At 51.5% G+C, this 20,162-nt stretch overlaps 1 protein-coding gene across 1 annotated transcript in view; it reads right to left on the bottom strand.

Moving 5' to 3' along the window:
• The window catches only part of STAB1 (stabilin 1), a 756,575-nt gene that overhangs the window by 397,998 nt on the left and 338,415 nt on the right, over positions 1-20,162 (bottom strand). The gene's annotated exons all lie outside the window — the stretch shown is intronic.

The raw sequence follows: 20,162 nt of genomic DNA, 5'->3' as shown, positions 1-20,162 counted from the left end.
TATCAGGAGGAAACAGACCAGCCAGGAGTGCCAAGGAGCTGCTGCTGCGGCCAGCCATTTTCCGGAAAAAAAAACTTACGACCGAGCATTCTCGGGAGCAGCCCCCAGAATCTGGAATTCACTCCCTCCTAACATTAGAAAGATTCAAAATACAGCTACATTTAAGAGGGAAGTGAAAAGCATCTTGATGAGTAAATACCTTACATAGTGAAGACTGCTGAGCACAGATAGGATCTTGTTGCCCTGATACAGAGCATCTACGTCGCTAGAAGGGAAAGACGCCGACTTGATCATACACTAATATTTTATGATGACTCGGGACAGGAGTCACTCCTTGGGACCTAGTTGTACCCTCACTGCTACCTCATGATAATATGAATATTTTTATTTATATATTCACCGCCCGAATGCCTTATAATTACCTACCTCTTATTTGTTTGCTTTTAAATCGTCTTCTATATTTGTTATCCTTTAACCTATCTCATAATGTTAACGCTCATGTTATGTATATATATATATAGATACTCTCCTCCTAAAGCCTTATAATTATCTACCACATATCTGTTTGCTCTTAAATGTTTCTATATTTGTTAATCTTTAACCTACCACTTATTGTAAAGCGCTCTGATACCCACGGGTCACGTTCGCGCTATACAAAACACTATAATAAATAAATAAATAATAAATAAATCATGGAGACTCCACTCGACCACATGCAAGCGAGGTTCCCGAATCCATAATGGAGACTCCACTCAACCACATGCAAGCAAGGTTCTCTAATCCATCATGGAGACTCCACTTGACCACATGAAAGTGAGGTTCCCTAATCCATCCTGTAGAATCCACTCGACCATATGCAAGCGAGGTTCTCTAATCCATCATGGAGACTCCACTCGACCACATGTAGGCGAGGTAACCTGATCCATCATGGAGACTCCATTCGACCACATGCAAGCAATGTTTCCTGATCCATCATGGAGACTCCACTCGATCATATGCAAGCAAGAATCCCTAATCCATCATGGACACTCCACTCGACCATATGCAAGCAAGGTTCCCTAATCCATCATGGAGACTCCACTCGACCCTATGCAAGCGAGGTTCTGAAATCCATCATGGAGACTCCACTCGACCACATGCAAGCAAATTTTCCCTAATCCATCATGGATACTCCACTTGACCACATGCAAGCGAGGTTCCCTAATCAATCATGGAGACTCCACTCGACCACATGCAAGCGAGGTTCCCTAATCCATAATGGAGACTCCACTCAACCACATGCAAGCAAGGTTCTCTAATCCATCATGGAGACTCCACTTAACCACATGAAAGTGAGGTTCCCTAATCCATCCTGTAGAATCCACTGGAGTGTGGCTCAATGGTTAGAGCGGCAGACCCTGATGCAGAGGTCTGGCCCGGGACCAGGGTTGGGCTCAATTTTCTCGGACCTGACAATTCTCGCCTCGGTGCCTAGTCTAATCATGGGCCTCACGCTGCAACTCTGGGCAATAGCTTGCTTAACCTCCACACCGGCCCCAACAGCGCTAGGATGCCTGGCTTCACCCTGGGGGTGCCCAGGAGTGGACACTTCACAGGGAAAGCCAGGAAGGGTTCCACAGCGGTATGAGTAATAGCGCCAGGAAACCGCTTGGTGGCAGTGTGCTCTACAAATACCTTGACATTAATGTTTCCTGATCCATCATGGAGACTCCAATCGATCATTGCAAGCAAGGATCCCTAATCCATCATGGAGACTCTACTCGACCACATGCAAGCGAAGTCCCCCGATCCATCATGGAGACTCTACTCGACCACATGCAAGCAAGGTTCACCGGTTCATCATGGAGACTCCACTAGGCCACATGCAAGTGAGGCTCCTCATACAGGTCTGAAAATTAGGAAAACATTGCCACGAGTGACACACCAATACCAAAGCATACACATTCCCCTGGCCTGAGGGGGGGGAAGATTCAACACCAACATCATAGAGCACATAGAGACACACATACAGACCAGGTATACAGGCCAGAACAGGGATAAATAAGAAGCCCTACTTGAACTATGGGACACCAGCAAGATGACCCCATCTTGCAACCTACATACCCACACAGCTGGTGACATCTGGGAAACCTGCTCTAGCTCCTCAGGGTCCAATAGCGAGGGTAAAAGTGCAAGTGGGGCCCACCAACCAGCGGGGAAGCAGGGGGCACCTGCCAGGGATCACCCAGGCACTTAAAACAGTGCTCACCACATTGTCCGCCCCGGGCTGCCCTCAGGCGGGCCCCCTAGTCATGATGTTATTAGAGGAAACACTGTACCACTTTCTAGTGGATACAGAGAGGCAAGGTCATGCTTGTGGGAAGAAGCAGGCCCTATATAAAAGACTACTGCCAAAATACAGGGCATATTGGGTTCTGTGCATGTGGTCCTCCTCACAGAGACCCTTTAGTTCGCAGAGAATGGGACTATAGCCTGCTCCTCCCCTGGAAACTCTCCCTTAGTGCACAAGCCAGATGACGGCTCCCACATTACAAGGACACCAGCCAGGGCGATCCTGGTCTGTTGAGCTTCCTTGAAGGGGACAGTCCTGGGTCATACAGGAAGCCTCTTAGAGCTATATGATTTAGCTCAGCAGTGGGCAAGCCGCGCTCACCACCTCTTTCTTGGTGGGAACGGCCAACAGAATAGCATGCAAAGGGCACAAGGATCAGGAAATGTATAACCACGACACACGCATGCCCACTGAGCCCCCCAGGGCTACGGGGAGCCAGCCCAAACTGTATAGGGACAATGGAGGTAGTAACCAGACTGTGCATGCTCCTCGGGTTGTCCGATCCGGCCTCTGGTCCCACCCGACACTTCCCCGAGTTGAGAAGTGCTACAGACAAGGTGGCCCGTGTTGAGTGGCGCGTCCCTTGCATTGGAGGCCCCCTACCTGCTATCTAATGTGGTATCCTGGCAAACAACCCCAGGAAGAAGTCTGGCACACCTGACTGGCAAGACGACACCCCAAGGAGGTATCCTCACCTGCCACACGAGAAAAGCTCCAGGGCCCACAGCAGGGAGCTACAAGCTCCACTACCCATGCAGTGGTCCCCTTGGGGTGACCAGGTGAGGTCACCCTCCAAAAGATCACAGCATCCACGAGCTTGCAACTGGCACCTGGCTGGAAGAGGACTCTGCCACAGACCACCAGAAGGATTCAACAGAGTGCCGGCACCAGAGGGCAACGAGGGGGCAGCCCCCAGATCCCAGAGAATGTCAGTATTGCTACCAGAAAAACCGCAGGACCGACTATTACCGCCTAAAAGCATACCACAAACAAAAAGACATAATCCCATGACAGACCGCACAGAATACCCATCCACAAAATCAAGCTCAGGCAACGCCTTGCATCATCTACATAGCCCCAGGGAAATCAGGCAACCGGGGCCCCACCACAGCAGGGGCCGGACAGCTGCAATAGGCACCGCAGATGGGGAGCCCAGCAAGGGCTGGGGAACCAGCATGGAGAGGTAGCTGTTAGGGAGGCAACGTCTTTACACAATTACAAAATACAAAGACACAGATTCATAAGATCACTCCAACAGGATGTATCCCCCTCACACCATTGTGCAGATACATTTCCTTACCTACATCCGCAACAGTTGTGTAGACCTCCAAATGTTCAGTCAATAGGGAATCCATGCTAAATCCGCCATTTTGGGAGCCTGCAGGGGCCTAGGCCCCCCTCTGGTGCTCGTCCCCTAGGGCAGGGTTAGCTGGCCATGCCCCGGGGGGAGGGCAGTCTGATGAGGGGGCAGGGCGGCCCCCGACCAATGCGTAAAAAGCAGGCACCTAGGTCTCTTTGCCCAGTGACTAGGATGAGCCCCAGATCAAAAGGGACCCATTTGTTAACATTTTTAGGCCTAGAGCAAATGAAGGCCCCCTTTTTAGTTCTAAAATAAGGCAACGCTCCAGTGCTGAAGCCAGGTTTCCTGTGCACGTGGGGTGTTGACATGCCCCACAGAACTCTCTAGATCATGCACAGATTTGGCATCAAGTCAATAGGGTTATTCACCCAGGCATTCAGCCATTTTAGTTCATTACTCACAACAGGCCAAGTCCCAGCCACGCACCCAACTCCCATCATAAGCAGGTCATTCTGCCTCCTCCTCTCTCCTAAGGCTTCCAAATAAATGCAAAGTCTGCTCATGCCCCTACAAAGCAGCGGGAGTAGTGTTTCACCGGGTAGGAAGTCCCTGATTCCCACCCAGTGTGACAGACCCAAACCATCCTGGATCCAAGGGAGAGGGGGGCGGAAGGGAGAAGGTTTCGATAGATGACCATCGCAGCCCCCACACAAGGTGCATGGGATGCTCACAACCGAGCACAGCTTGTCCAATAAGAAACAAGGGCCCTACGGGGGTCTACGGAGACCCTCCAGAGACCTCTAGTATTCCTGGTTAAAAGCAGCAACACCCAGACAAGTAAACGCCCACTGGACCCCCCATAGACAGCCTAGAAACAGCCCAACATTCTCAAAACTTCCAGAAAGAAAGTATACCTCAATAAACCAAGCCCGTTTGAAGAGAACCTCATTGTGTGCCACGTGCAGAGACCAGAGAAATGCTCACATGTCAACAGACAGGTCACCAAACAATTATGACTCCTCTGCTTCTCAACATTGCACACAGCCCATACAGCTCGAAAGGACAACCCGTACAGAGTAAAATAACACCTTTTTACGGAGCAGTCAACAGAGGAAAATACTGTCCCCACTGTAGCAAGCAGAGGGGGGAGCAAAAGTACAAAAAAACTAGAACAAACTTAAACCTCACCATTTCCTAAAAGTGCTACAACCATTCTTCAGCACAGAGGTAGGTAGCTTCATGCTTCAGTTGAGCCATAGAATATACTTGTATAAAGAAAACCAGGAAGTGTTCTAAAAACTGTCTAACAGTGTGTTTTTTCCAAGCTAACAAACAACCCACAGATCTTATCCTACAGGGAGATGATGTAACCATATGTGCACCATCACTGCGGCAACATCCACCTCTTCAGCCGAAACCTCCAAATTAAATTTTGATCACAGCCTCCAAAAGGTACTTCCATAAGTCAACTGCTCAAGAGCAGAGACCACAAATTGACTTTACAGCTTTTTTTTATAACAAACTCTCCTTTTGCTCTTCACCAAGACAATACAAGACACTTCTGGGTGCTCAGACGACAGACTTCTCCCCTGAAGACATCCTACAGCAGACAAATGTGTTTTAAGTTATGTACCCCTGTATATTTGTACACAGTCTACGTAGCCGGGGTGCTCATGCATCACGTCGATTCCTGAAATGTGCCTAGTTCCATGAAACCCGCTTTACAATTCTTGCAACGCATGTGCAGAGACCTCTTGCACCGCGCGCACCGCGCGTACACATACACTGAACCCAACTCTAGCACTACATAGGGCGCTCCTACACAACATATGGTATAAACACTTGACCACTGTGGGCACGGCAAACCATGAGCAGGTCATGTTACATATGCTCACTGATACCCCACGCTGTATGGCAGTGGCGGCCGCCACATTCAAAATATGGTGACGCAGGTGGAGGGGGCACAGAGGGGGGAGTTTTGGGGGGAGAGCGTGGGGAGGCTTAATAATTATTCAAATGAAAAAAAAGACTTACCTGAAGCTGCCAACACCTCCTGCATCGCACTTCGCTGGTCCTCTTCATACATCCTTATCCCAGCAGACACTTAGGTGGCACCAGACACCCTGTGCAAGCCCGTATTGCTCTCATGCTATGAGAGAAGCGTGGGGATTGGCCTGAGCGGGCTGCTTTGACGCTCCGCTCAGGACAGGGAGTTTGAGCTGTTTCTCCAACTGGCTGTTCAATACAGCTGGGTTGGAGAAACCTAAGTGCGCATGTGTGTCTGGCCGGCCCTAGACAGCTGACTGTGAGAAGTTGGCCTGGTGTATAATGTCCACTATTCTAGTGGGCACCCTGTACCAGTCCAAACAACCCTTATGGTGATGGTTGTAAAGTCAACCTTATAGACCAGCTATCCTAGTGGTAGCATGGACAAAGCAGTCTTCGGCTAAAACTTCAGAGAGCATGTAAAGCCAACTGTTTTACCAATTATAATCCCTTTGTCGACGCTCCCGCCAGAACCCGAAGACTCAGCGACTCAGAAACTCGACTTCCAGACTTCTCCGACTCCGATCCACATCCACAGCAAAGCTGAGACCCGTGGCGGACACAAGAGACGTGGGACCAGACACTCTGGACTACCTGCTCTTTGTTAACCGTGCAGCTTCTGAGGTACCCTCGAAGTTGTGCATTGAGGTTTGAGAAGCCCTAGACCCGAGCAGCATTTGAACCAAAGCTCAGTCTTTCACACTCCACGAGTGCCGCGTGGGGCCGGCGCCTGCATTTCAGCTCGGCGGGTCTTCCCGGTTGCTAGCCCGTTGACTAGTGAGCCCTACGAAGACTTCCTTTTAAAATGAAACCACTTGCCTTGTTGCTCCGGGCTTGCTCCAGCTTTCCTGCGAAGGAAAAGCTCTCCAGACCTTGCTGGTTTGACCTGCAGCCAATCTTCCCATCCTGCATGGATTGTGTTTGCCAAGGCTTGTTGGTTCCAATCCGGATACCGACACCGCAGTCAACAAGATCCTTTGTGGGACAGCTCGAATCCAGCGCCTGGTTGTCGTCCACGCCTCCTGGTCCTCGTGGCTGCAGAGACAAGCTTCACCTCTTCACCTGATTGCTTCTCGACATGGCCTGGTTCCTTCCTGGTTCCTTCCTATTCACTGGCTAGTGACCCAGACTCTGTACCCTCTGCTTTCAGGTTCTTCTCAACTCCGATCCACCCTTGGATCCATCCGGACACTTTTCTCCTGGTCGCCGGCAGCACTTTCTTGCAGCTCTCCATAGGAAACAGCGATGAAACTCGACACGAAAGAACACCTATGCACCCGGCTTCCCTGGGTGAGGTAACTCAAGTACTCCGGTGCTCTCGTGGGTATTAACTATCCAAGTGTCCTAGTTTAACAGGGTTCTTCCGCAGTCCATCCGTAAGTGTCCGAAATCTACTACTTTGTTACCTTTACGTTCCCATTCTAACTCTATGGTAACTCGCGTGTGTGTTTAGACACTGCACACGCCTCCCGTGGGCCTCCTACTTCCAATCCCTTGGTTGTTCAGTGTAGCCTCAGCAATTCCCTAGGCCTTAGGCCTATTCACTATTCCTGAAGTGGTTCTTATACCATTTACTTAGTATATAGTTTGTGAGGCCCCTAGGGCAGAATTGTATTTGTGCAACTTATAGTATGCTTAATGAGTAACTTGTAACATATCTCGAACTCTGACCTCATAAAGAGTCCAGAGGGGTTGTGTTAGTAATAAATACATATATATTTGATATATACCTTGTGTGGTGTCCTTTCATTTGGTATTCAAGGGATTATAATTGGTAAAAATGCTGGCTTCACATGCTCTCTGAAGTTTTAGCCTAAGACTGCTTTGTCCATGCTACCACTAGGATAGCTGGTCTATAAGGTTGACTTTACAACCATCACCATAAGTGTTGTTTGGACTGGTACAGGGTGCCCACTAGAATAGTGGACATCATACACCAGGCCGTTTTCTCACATTGGTGTGCAGAGGTTGGGATAAGAGCTTGCTGTTTGTTTTACCATATAATCTTGAGATATCATTTGACAGATCACATTAAGGTACCTAGAGGTACATATAAATTAAGTCTTAAATACCTAAGTTCTACTGAACTTGGTTGTTGTAGAGCAAAGGGCTTAGCACACCCTGACTACAACTCCTAGAGAGGTTTAGTAGGTAACACTTAGTGTAGGTAGGTGCACACACCACACCTCACTAGAGAATGTCATTGGTTGGAGAGCCTAGTGTGCCTACACCCACAGAAGGTGACCCTCCCAGGGCACCTTCTAGATATGACACCTTTATCTTCCATGAGCTGAGAAGCTTATGTACAACTAGAAGGTTGAGACAAGTGTCAAATCCTACCCTCAAGCACCTGATAGAAATGCAAGAGGAATATGATGCTAATAAAGCATCTAACCCAGGTCCTTCAGGCAGTACAGTGGAGGGTCATCCATCAACAGAAGATCTCCCTGATGAAAATCTAGGGGAAACTGATGATGATGATGATGATGACACTGATCAGGTCCAAGTAGCAGAACTTAACCAGATCAACCTAAGCCTACATGGGAATGGAGAGGGCAGAAACCCATCCAGACCCCCGAGTAGGCTTAACAATGAGCCCTGACGAAGGAGATCCTTTTCCAGGGAATCTCAACACTCTGGTGACTCAATAGGATGCCTCTGCTCTCAGGAGAATGACTTCCCCTGAGAGAAGAGAGCATGAGGCGAGGATGAGAGAAACCAAGCTTAGAATCAGGAGGCAAGAAATTGCCCTTGAGAAATAGACCCTGGCTCTTGAGAGAGAGAGAAAATTGTGTGGACTAGAGTCCACTGGTGGCAGCAATATCCTTAGACATAGGGAAGGGTCATATGACCATAGAAACCTAAGTAAGATTGTCCCTCCCTACAAGAGTGGGGATGACATCCACAAATGGATAACTGCTTTGGAGAGGGCCTGCAAAGTACAGCAGGTACCCCAGAGTCAGTGGTCAGCTATACTTTGGCTCTCCTTTTCAGACAAAGGCAGAGATAAGCTCCTCACAGTTAATGATGAGGATGCTGACAACTACAAAGTCCTGAAGAGTGCTCTGATAGATGGGTTTGGCTTAACCACTGAGCAGTATAGGTTGATGTTCAGAGACACCCAGAAGACACAGACTCAGGACTGGACTGACTTTGTTGATTGTGCCACTAAGGCTCTGGAAGGCTGGTTGCTGGGCAGTAAGGTTAATGACTATATCAAAAGGGTGGGGATCAGAAAGCAAAAGACCAGAAGTCTTCACCAGGTCCCCAAAAAGCTTCTAAAGAGGGGGGTTCAAAGAAATCCAAGAAGAAAGAAGGCCCAAATAAACCCTGGTGCAATTTTTGTAAAAGTAAAACTCACTGGACCAGTGATTGCACCAAAAAGGAGACAGCTCCAGCCACCATTGCCCCTAAGGCAACTGTTCCCCCTAGTACAGCTAATAGTGGTGGTTCTCAACAGAAGGGTGTATCAGGGTTAACCCTGGGAACTGAGATGGACTCTGGCCTAGTCAGAGTGCTAACTCAAGCTGTCCTTGTCTGTGAAGTGGACATGGCTATGTCCTCTACTGTGAGCCCAGTAACCTGGGCAAGTACAGACAGACACCTTTAATCAATAATAAAGTGGCTCAGGCCTACAGGGGCACATGTGCCAGTGTCCCCATGGTGATGCCTAACTTTGTGGACCCTGGAAAGATCATACTAGGTGATAATTACATAGTGACCAATGCTAGCAATGTCACTACCACCAATAGTATGACAATTGTTAATTTCTCCTGGGGAGGGGTAACTGGCCTCAAAAGAGGTGTTGTAAGTTCAGACCTCCCTGTAGAATGTCTGTTGGGCAATGATCTAGAATCTTCAGTCTGGTCTGAAGTGGAGTATAGGACTCATGCAGAGATGCTGGGCATATCAGCACATGTCCTTGCTGTGACCAGGTCACAGGTCAAAAAGTGCCAAACTGAACAGGCACTGGATCCTGACACTATGGACCAGCTCCCTTCCAATAGAAAGAGCAGAAGGGTTAAGGCAGTGCCTTCCCCTTGCCTCAGGATGAGGATCAGTCTTCCCAGGAAGCTGAGTGTGAGACCCAAGAAGGAACTGTCCTAGAAGAGCTTGTGCCTGCTCAGGTTGAGTTTCTTGGGACAGGGGGACCTTCAAGGGCAGACCTGAGGCAGGTGCAATTGGACTGCCCCTCTCTTGAACCCCTCAGACAGCAAGCTGCTGCTGAGGCTGCTGGGAATGCTACAGGTACCCATAGAGTGTATTGGGATGAAGGGCTCCTTTATTCAGAGGCTAGGGGCCCCAAGCCTGGTGCTTCCAGGAGGTTGGTCATACCTGTGGCATTCAGGGGCTTCCTTCTTACCATAGCCCATGATATTCCCTTAGCAGAACATCTTGGCCAGAACAAGACTTGGGACAGGCTTTTCCCTCACTTTCACTGGCCCCACAAGTCAGAAGATACCAAGGAGTTTTGTCGCTCCTGTGACACCTGCCATGCCAGTGCCAAATCAGGTGGCACCACAAAGGCCCCCCTAATATCACTACTTGTGGTGGGGGTTCCCTTTGAGAGAGTTGGGATAGACATTGTTGGACCAATGGATCCCAAAACAGCATCTGGGCACAGGTTTATTCTGATGGTAGTGGATCATGCCACCAGATACCCAGAAGCTATTCCCCTAAGGACCACAACAGCCCCTGTTGTGGCAAGAGCCCTCCTGGAAGTTTTCTCCAGAGTGGGTTTTCCGAATGAGGTTGTCTCAGACAGAGGTGCAAACTTTATGTCTGGGTACCTAACTGCTATGTGAAAAGAGTGTGGAGTGAACTACAAGTTCACCACACCCTACCATCCACAGTGCAATGGTCTGGTTGAAAGATTTAACAAGACCTTAAAGGGCATGATCAAGGGTTTACCTGAAAAGCTTAGGAGAAGTTGGGACATCCTCCTGCCCTGCCTTTAGTTTGCTTACAGAGACGTCCCACAGAAGGGGGTTGGCTACAGCCCTTTTGAACTTCTATTTGGGCATCCTGTAAGGAGACCCCTTTGTCTGGTGAAGGAAGGATGGGAGTTACCTCTCAAAAAGCCTAAGCAAGACATAGTGGACTATGTACTTGGTCTCCGCTCCAGGATGGCCGAATACATGAAAAAGGCTTCTAAAAACCTTGAGACTAGCCAGGAACTTCAAAAAGCCTGGCATGACCAAAAGGCTGTGCTGACTGTGTAACAGCCAGGACAGAAAGTGTGGGTGTTGGAGCCAGTGGCCCAGCAGCACTCCAAGACAAATGGTCTGGACCCCACACTATTGTTGAGCAAAAGGGAGAGGTAACCTACTTGGTTGACCTAGGAACTCACAGGAGCCCCCACAGGGTGCTTCATGTCAACAGACTGAAGGCATATGTTGACAGGGCAGACATGGGCTTGCTCATGGCTACAGATGAGGGACAGGAGGAGGAGAGTGACCCTCTCCCAGACCTGCTTTCTCAGAACCCTGATGATGGCTCAGTTGATGGTGTAGCCTTGGCAGGCAGCCTCACTGACCAACAGCAGCAGGACAGCAGACAAGTTCTACAGTCCTATAGACATATGTTTTTACTGACTCCAAGTCAGACAAACTGGTGTACCCATGAGGTAGACACTGGTGACAGTCTGCCTGTGAAGAGTAAAATCTACAGGCAACCTGACCATGTTAGGGACTGTAGCAGGACAGAGGTCCAAAAGATGTTGGAGTTGGGAGTTATTGAGCCTATTGTCCAGGTCTCCCTTGCCGGAGTTTCGTCCAGCTGCAGGAGGTCAGACTCGTGTCTGTGGCAGCAGCATCCATTTTGTGATGTTGAGGCTCTGTTTAACCTTAACCGGGTAAAGAAGTGACTACATGTCTTCTCCCTCTAGAAGGGGGGAATGCTACCCCCGCTGCCAGAACTGGCCGGGGGGGGGGGGGGGTAGTATTCCAAAGTGTTTGACACCTTACACAACATGTTTCGATAACGCCAAACCAAAGTTAGAATTAACAGCGAGGATTATAATGCACTTAAGAGTATATGGGATGGCTATATCATAGACGGGCTCAGCTCATGCTAGGGCACCTTCTCACATAAAACCAAGCACTCTGCCTCCAGGATTGTCAAGGCCTGCCATAGGAGTGACTTATAGGTATATATGTGTCTATATATAAGGGTAGATATAGGACTACTATATCTAAGCAAGGGGTGATTACACCACCTTGCCCAAGCTGAGTGTTCAGCCTGTGGTGTCAATTTGGATGGCCAGCCGGGGGTGGCATAATACATGCTGCAGGTCCTGGTAGGCCTTGGATGCACCTATGCCCTGGGTACCTATGGTACACTATACAGGGGCTCACAAAGGCGACCCAATACCCAATCAGGTATGTACCTAAAGTACATGGTATCAATTTAGAGAGAGAACAGCTGGGCTGTGGGTCTGATTAGCAGGCCCACAGCCACACTAAAGTCGAAAAACCAGAGAATCACAGCAAAAAGTGGGGGTGACCATATGTTATGTTATGTTATGTTATTTGTTTTTGTACCGCGCACAGCTGCCCCAGCAAAGGGGCGTCCTGGCGCACTGAGAAGGTAAACACAACACAACATCAAGAATGGAACAGACTCAGTCAGGAATTAGGCAAACAGAAAAGTTTTAATGGCCCGTCTGAACTGAAGTAGATCCTCTATTGCCCGTATCTCAACAGGAAGGGAGTTCCACAACTTCGCGGCCACCACTCGAAAGGAGCGGCCGCCAGTTCTACTTAGCCTGAAGCGTGGGACCACCGACAAGTTCTGGCCCAAGGATCTCAAGGATCGCGAGGGGACATAAGGAGTTAGGAGGTTCGCCAGAATTTGTGGAGTCATACCTTTGAGGATTTTAAAAGCCAGGCAAAGCACCTTGAATTTAATCCTCTGGCTCACAGGAAGCCAATGTAGCGAGTGCAGTGTTTTAGAAACCGAGCACCGCCTAGGCAAACCCACCACCACTCCGGCTGCAGCGTTTTGCACTCGCTGCAGTCGAGTGAGTTCTGTCTGGTTAATCCCGGCCAAAAGCGCACTGGCATAATCCAGCCTGGATAGCACTGATGCCTGAACCACCAGCTGTCTGGTGGGAGCATCAAAAAATTTAAGTATTGGCCTAAGTCCTCTGATAATGCCATAGCAAGAGGCTGCCACTCTCTTGGTATGGCAGGTGAAACTGAGAGCCGGGTCCAATCAGACCCCAAGGTTTTTTATTTCCATTACAGGAGAAGGGGTCAACCCCAGTTCCGGGGGTCACCAATTGTCATTCCACAGCCCCACCTGCTTTCCCACCACCATGACCTCTGTCTTCTTAGTATTCAATTGGAGACAGTTCAGATTCCTCCAATCGACCACGGCACGTATACCGTCGCGAAACCTAAGGGCCTCCACATCAGAGTCCCCACTCAACGTGACCGCCAGCTGCGTGTCATCCGCATACGAGACCATTGTCAGGCCCCAGCATTTGACGACCGCAGCCAACGGTCTAACGTACAGGTTGAATAAAGTGGGAGATGATCCCTGTGGGACCCCTAGTGTCAGCGGGTAAGATTTAGATTTGCCGGGTGGAATAGCAACCTGGAATGATCTGTCCGTAAGGAAGGACCGAAACCAGCAGAGAGCGGACCCCCTAACTCCCACTTCCTCAAGTCGCTGCAGAAGGATTCCGTGCGAAACCGCGTCGAACGCGGCACTCAGATCTAATAACAGGAGTGCCGCAGTCCGACCAGTATCCAGCACGGAGCGCAGATGTTCGACCATAAAAAGTAGGGCAGTCTCCGTGCTGTGGCCCGCACGAAACCCATTTTGGGTGGGGTCTAAGATGTTAGCTCTGGCAAGATGGTCAGCCAGGATCCCGTTCACATGAGCCTCGGCGACTTTAGTGGCCCAAGGCAGCAGCGAAATGGGGCGGTAGTTCTCAGGTTTTAGAGGATCCAGGGTAGCCTTCTTTAAGATGGGTGTGACTACAGCCTGTTTCCACCTAGTGGGCACAGTCCCTGAGGCCAGCGACAAGTTAATAAGAGCTAGCCCTGGGGTACGACATACCGGCAGCATGTTCCTAAGCTGAACAGGTTAAAGTGGATCCGCAGGGGAGCCCACCTTAATTTTCTGGCTCAGAGAATCAAATACCTCAACAGACAGGGGGGGTAGAGTGTCCAAGTCCACACCACCATCCAAGGAGCAGCTGAGTGGTTCTGGATTCTTCAGGTCGGTGGGAAAAGTGCGATAAATCGCTTGCACAATAGGAAGCAGACCCTACTCTCCTACACCGACCAAACACACATGCGCACTTACAGTGCAGGAACCAGTCCTCCTCCCCCCTCCCATGGCCCCGGGCCCGCCCCTCTCTACAGCGCTGGCTCATATTGTTTTATTTTTCAGCTGCTGGCTCTGAGCCAGTGGGGCGTCAGACTTTACTTACTCCAAGAGATAGGCCTAGAGAAAGTCAAATGTCTCATCCACCTGTATCTCTGTACGATTAGGGCCAAGATACAACCTAGTACAGTAGAGCCACATAAAGCAGTAGTAAACATCTCCCAATAATAGGTGACCCACTTGTGGGACACCCCCGCGCCGCACGGCCACCAGCTGCTGCGTGTGCCCCTTGCCTGCCCTCTGCCTCGCTGCTGCCTCGTTTGCCGGTTGCCGGCTGCCTCCGCTGCGGGGATTGTTTTTGCCTTGTTTTGTCGATTATTTGTGCCTGTTTTGCGTAACTTCTTTTTTTCCCTTGTTTTGTCGAATATTTGTGCCTGTTTTGCTTAATTTCATTTGGCCCGTGTTTTGGCTTTCCTTCCTTGTTGTCCGCCTACCTCGCCGCCCTCCGCCCTCCCTTCCCGCCACCGCCGCTTGTCCCCGCCCCTTTTTTCTCTTCTGTAACCCTCCCCGCTCCCGCCTCCCAGCTGCTCCGCCCACCCGCGCACTTCGCCTTAAATGGCGACCGTGCGAACGCACAGCGGTCACGCGCAGCGGGCGCGCCGATTGTGCGCCAAAGGCGCGCCAAAGGTAAGCCCGTCTACGCCCGTCCACGCCTGGACCGCGCCCAGTGCCAGGACCCCTGGACCTCGAAGACCCCGACCGACCCGCAGGACGTACTCAGCCGCCACCCTCAGCGCACTCAACACCGGCCGACGCCCAGAGTGCCACCAAGCCACACCACGACGCACCCACGGACCCTTCAGCTGCCACGCCTGCAAGTTCTCCTGCATCCGGACCTGCCTCGCACCAACACCCGCCAAGTCAAACACCAGCAGCACCCACCTCAAGTGCATCCTGCTCAACACCCGCTCCGTCCACAGACACGCCATCGAACTCTGGAACCTCCTAGACGCCACAGCCCCTGACGTTGCCTTCCTCACGGAGACCTGGATGAACGCCTCTTCAGCTCCCGACATCGCCATCGCTATCCCAGAGGGCTACAAGATCGTCCGGAGGGACCGAAACGCCAACCAGATGGGAGGAGGCATCGCCATCGTCCACAGGAGCACCATCCGTCTCACGACCAGCACCGACAACACCCTGACCAGCGCCGAACACCTGCATTTCCAGATCCACACCAACCCGAACACCACCCTCAGAGGCACCCTGATCTACCGACCCCCTGGACCACGCACGCAATTCAGCGAGGACATCGCCGACTTCGTCAGCCCGCATGCCCTCCCCTCCGCTGACTACATCCTCCTGGAAGACCTCAACTTCCATCTGGAGAACAACAACGACCGCAACACCAGCACCCTGCTCGACAACCTCGCCAACCTGGGACTCAAGCAACTGGTGTCCACCCCCACCCACCTCGCCGGACACACACTCGATGCAGTCTTCTCTTCCAGCACAGACATCGACTTCAGCCACGCCACTGAGCTTCAATGGACGGACCACAGCTGCGTCCACTTCACCTTCAAGAGAACGACGACCCACCACCACCAGCAACAGGCCGCCCGCAGAAGCTGGAACAAGATCACAGCAGACCAGCTCGCCACCTCCCTGAGCCAGCACCCTCCTGCCAGCTCAGCGAACCCCAGCCAGGCCGCCGACAACCTCACGAAGTGGATCAGCAACTGCACGGACGAACTCGCCCCACTGAGGACCCCGCCTAGCAGACCCGGCAGCAAGAAGGCCCCATGGTTCACCGACGAACTCAAGAGCTCCAAGAAGAACTGCCGAGCCCTCGAGAAAGTCTGGAGAAGGGAACCGACACCGGACAACAGGACCTCCTTCAAACTTGCCACCCGGAAACACCACCAGCTGATCCGCGCCGCCAAGAAAACAGCATTCAAGGACCGGTTGGACAACAACGCACACAACTGCAAGGAACTCTTCAACATCGTGAAAGAGCTTTCCAACCCCAGCGCAGGAAACAACGACATCACCCCATCGCAAGACCTCTGCAACTCCCTCGCTTCATACTTCCACAACAAGATCGCGGACATACACAACAGCTTCAACAACCAACCAACGCACACCATGACCGAACAACCACCCCCCACCACCACCCTCCACGCCTGGACCCCGATCAGCACCGAAGACACCATCCGCACGATGAACTCCATCCACTCCGGATCACCGACCGACCCCTGCCCTCACCACGTCTTCAACAAGGCCGACGCTGTCATCGCACCCCACCTGCGAGACATCATCAACACATCCTTCGACACCGCCACCTTCCCTGAGAGCTGGAAGCACGCCGAACTCAGCGCTCTACTCAAGAAACCCACAGCGGACCCCACCGAACTCAAGAACTACCGCCCCATCTCGCTCCTCCCGTTTCCAGCCAAAGTCATTGAGAAGACCGTCAACAAGCAGATGGCCGCCTTCCTCGAGACGAACGGATCCCTCGACACCTCACAGTCCGGCTTCCGAGCCAACCACAGCACCGAGACCGCCCTCATCGCCGCCACCGATGACATCCCAGCCCTGATGGACAATGGAGAAACAGCGGCCCTCATCCTCCTAGACCTCTCCGCGGCATTCGACACGGTCTGCCACCGCACCCTAGTACGGCGCCTCAGCAACATCGGCATCCAGGACAAGGCGCTGGAATGGATCATCTCCTTCCTCGACGGAAGAACACAGAGAGTCCGCCTACCACCGCACAAGTCAGAGGCCTCCGAAGTCATCTGCGGCGTCCCCCAAGGATCATCTCTGAGCCCCACCCTCTTCAACGTCTACATGAGCCCCCTCGCGGCCATCGTACGCAAACACAACCTCAGCATAATCTCCTACGCCGACGACACCCAGCTGATCCTCTCCCTGACCAACGACCCCGCCGCCGCCAGAGCCAACATGCACGAAGGGATGAAAGAGGTAGCCGAGTGGATGACGACCAGCCGCTTGAAACTGAACTCGGACAAGACGGAGGTCCTCATCCTGGGCTCCTCACCCTCCGCCTGGGACGACTCCTGGTGGCCTCCCGCCCTGGGCACCGCACCCAAACCGACAGACCATGCACGAAACCTGGGCTTCATCCTGGACTCCTCCCTCTCCATGACCAGGCAAGTCAACAACGTCTCCTCGGCGTGCTTCAACATCCTACGCATGCTACGGAAGATCTTCTGGTGGATCCCCACCGAGACCAGGAAGACCGTCACCCAGGCCCTCGTCACCAGCCGACTGGACTACGGCAACGCCCTCTACGCCGGTACCAACGCCAAGCTCCAGAAGAGACTCCAGCGGATCCAGAACGCCTCAGCCAGCCTCATCCTCGACATCCCACGAACCAGCCACATCTCCGGACATCTGAGAGACCTTCACTGGCTCCCCGTCAACAAAAGAATCACCTTCCGCCTCCTCACCCACGCACACAAAGCCCTACACGACCAAGGCCCGAGCTACCTCAACAGCCGAGTCAACTTCTACGCTCCCAAACGCCACCTCCGATCAGCCAACCACGCCCTCGCCGCCGTCCCCCGCATCCGAAGAGCGACTACAGGAGGAAGGTCCTTCTCCTACCTGGCCGCCAAGACCTGGAACTCCCTCCCGACCGACCTGCGCCTGACCCAAGACCACCTCTCCTTCAGGAAGAAGCTGAAGACCTGGCTGTTCGAGCAGTAGCGGCACCCCCCCCCCCATAAGCCCCCCCCCCCACGGCGCCTTGACACCCTACGGTTATGTAGCGCGCTTTATAAGTATCATTGATTGATTGATTGATTGAAAATCCCACCGCACTGCACCTTTTTACTGAACGTAGCGGCATTCAAACAGGTAGACAGGCTGCGCGGACGGGGCACTGTAGGGGAGGACACTGTTTGGTCCTGAGACTTTGTAGAAAAGAGGTTCTTAGAGGTAGCAAAACCACCACCCCGGTGTGCAGATGAGCCTGCCCCGCTTCTGTTTGTGGTCCCTTGATGGTTCTTAACATATTTGGAGTTGCCTTTTTAATGACAAATGGGTCCCCGGTATGGAATTCCAGTGAATGGTCAACCGCCTTGACAACGCTAGGGAAAACGAGTCCTGTGGGAGGGGTCGAACTCCAGCACTGACACCCCATGTCAGGAAATCTAGGATACTGATACGTTGTTGGAAAGGAAGGGGCAAGTCCTAATTGTACGGACACTTACACAGTATTCTTTGCGTTTCAGAGGCAAAGGAACGATACTGCTCGGGACCGATGTGAGCTGTGAAGCTGTTGCACACACCGGACCTGCAAAGGGGCACCTCAACGCTCATTGAGGTTTACTGGCCTTGTGGCCACCTTCGCGATGCCGAACTCATTCCGGTATCACCGGGCCCCTGTGCACTCGTAACCGTACAGTAAAGCGCTTCATGTTCCTTAGAATGCAAGGTTACAAATCAATCTGGTATAATTTGAAATGTTAAAGATTTCAGAAGGTACTAAGTTGTTGGCAGGGCTGACCACTCCTACAAAGCCATAAAATTCAATGAGGAGTGGGTGACTGGCCCCCCACTGTGTCTAGGAATTTGTTTATTAAACCATTTGAATATAGCAATCTTACTTTTTAAATCCATTAATAGTCTTCTGAACCAGAAACCTGACAGAGTGTAAGAGGTAATGAGTGTGAGTGAGAGTGCAATACACAGACTTTCTATGCTTAAAGTAACCGATCATGAGTCAATTGGAAACACTACGAATCAGAAGACACTACATATCCTGTGTTACTTCTTCTTTAATTAAATATGTGCTTTGTAACAGTCACTGAAAAAAAATGTTTTGGATACACTGGAAAAACACCGTCTCTTTACTGTTTATGGAGTAGACAGCGGAATAAACACTGATAATAAGTGATTTGACAAAGTTTGGGAAATACTGAGAAAACAACACTGAAATCCACATAAAATAAGCATTAGAAACAGGACAGCCAAATAATATCCTCGCCCGACATGATGTGGGGGTACTTAGCATTATGGGGGGCACTTGTGTGGCCTTGACATGGGCATCCCTTGCATGTGGCGGTAACACACGGGCAGGCGTGATGTGTTTGCACTGGGGAATCAGATGCTAAGTTTGCATGAAAACTGCTGTTTGAGGCAGAAATTGATTAATTTTCAGTAGGAGACACCATCTTGAAGTGCCTTGACCCCAAATGGAAAGTGCATATTTGACACAAAACATATATTTTGAGAAACTCATATGTGGATGTTAGAATGGAAAAAACAGATTTCAAGCTTCGGTTTGAATGACAGTGCACACCAAGTTGGAGATCCCTAGCTGTGAGTGTTCCCTCTGTGCCAGAGCACACATGGTCACTAGTGTGACGCATCTGGGGAGATCACGACTGCGGCCGTGGTCACTAGTGTGACGCATCTGGGGTGATCACAACTGCGGCCGTGGTCACCAGTGTGACACATCTGGGGTGATCACGACTGCGGCCGTGGTCACTAGTGTGACACATCTGGGGTGATCACGACTGCGGCCGTGGTCACTAGTGTGACACATCTGGGGTGATCACGACTGGGGCTGTGGTCACTAGTGTGACGCATCTGGGGTGATCACGACTGCGGCCGTGGTCACTAGTGTGACGCATCTGGGGTGATCACGACTGCGGCCGTGGTCACTAGTGTGACGCATCTGGGGTGATCACGACTGCGGCCGTGGTCACTAGTGTGACACATCTGGGGTGATCACGACTGCGGCCGTGGTCACCAGTGTGACACATCTGGGGTGATCACGACTGCGGCCGTGGTCACTAGTGTGACACATCTGGGGTGATCACGACTGCGGCCGTGGTCACTAGTGTGACACATCTGGGGTGATCACGACTGGGGCTGTGGTCACTAGTGTGACGCATCTGGGGTGATCACGACTGCGGCCGTGGTCACTAGTGTGACGCATCTGGGGTGATCACGACTGCGGCCGTGGTCACTAGTGTGACACATCTGGGGTGATCACGACTGCGGCCATGGTTCAGCCATCATTAACCCAGGACCATTGTAACTGACCGGACGCAGCTCTCCTTGTGGGGGAGGATGCAGACCCCTGCTGTGGTACCGGCTGTTCAAGTATTTGCT

Source organism: Lissotriton vulgaris, chromosome 9 (assembly GCF_964263255.1).
Source record: "Lissotriton vulgaris chromosome 9, aLisVul1.2, whole genome shotgun sequence".
In the NCBI taxonomy this organism is placed as follows: Eukaryota; Metazoa; Chordata; class Amphibia; order Caudata; family Salamandridae; genus Lissotriton; species Lissotriton vulgaris.
Note: the sequence above shows the minus strand (reverse complement) of the source record. Positions and strands in the feature narration are given on the sequence as shown.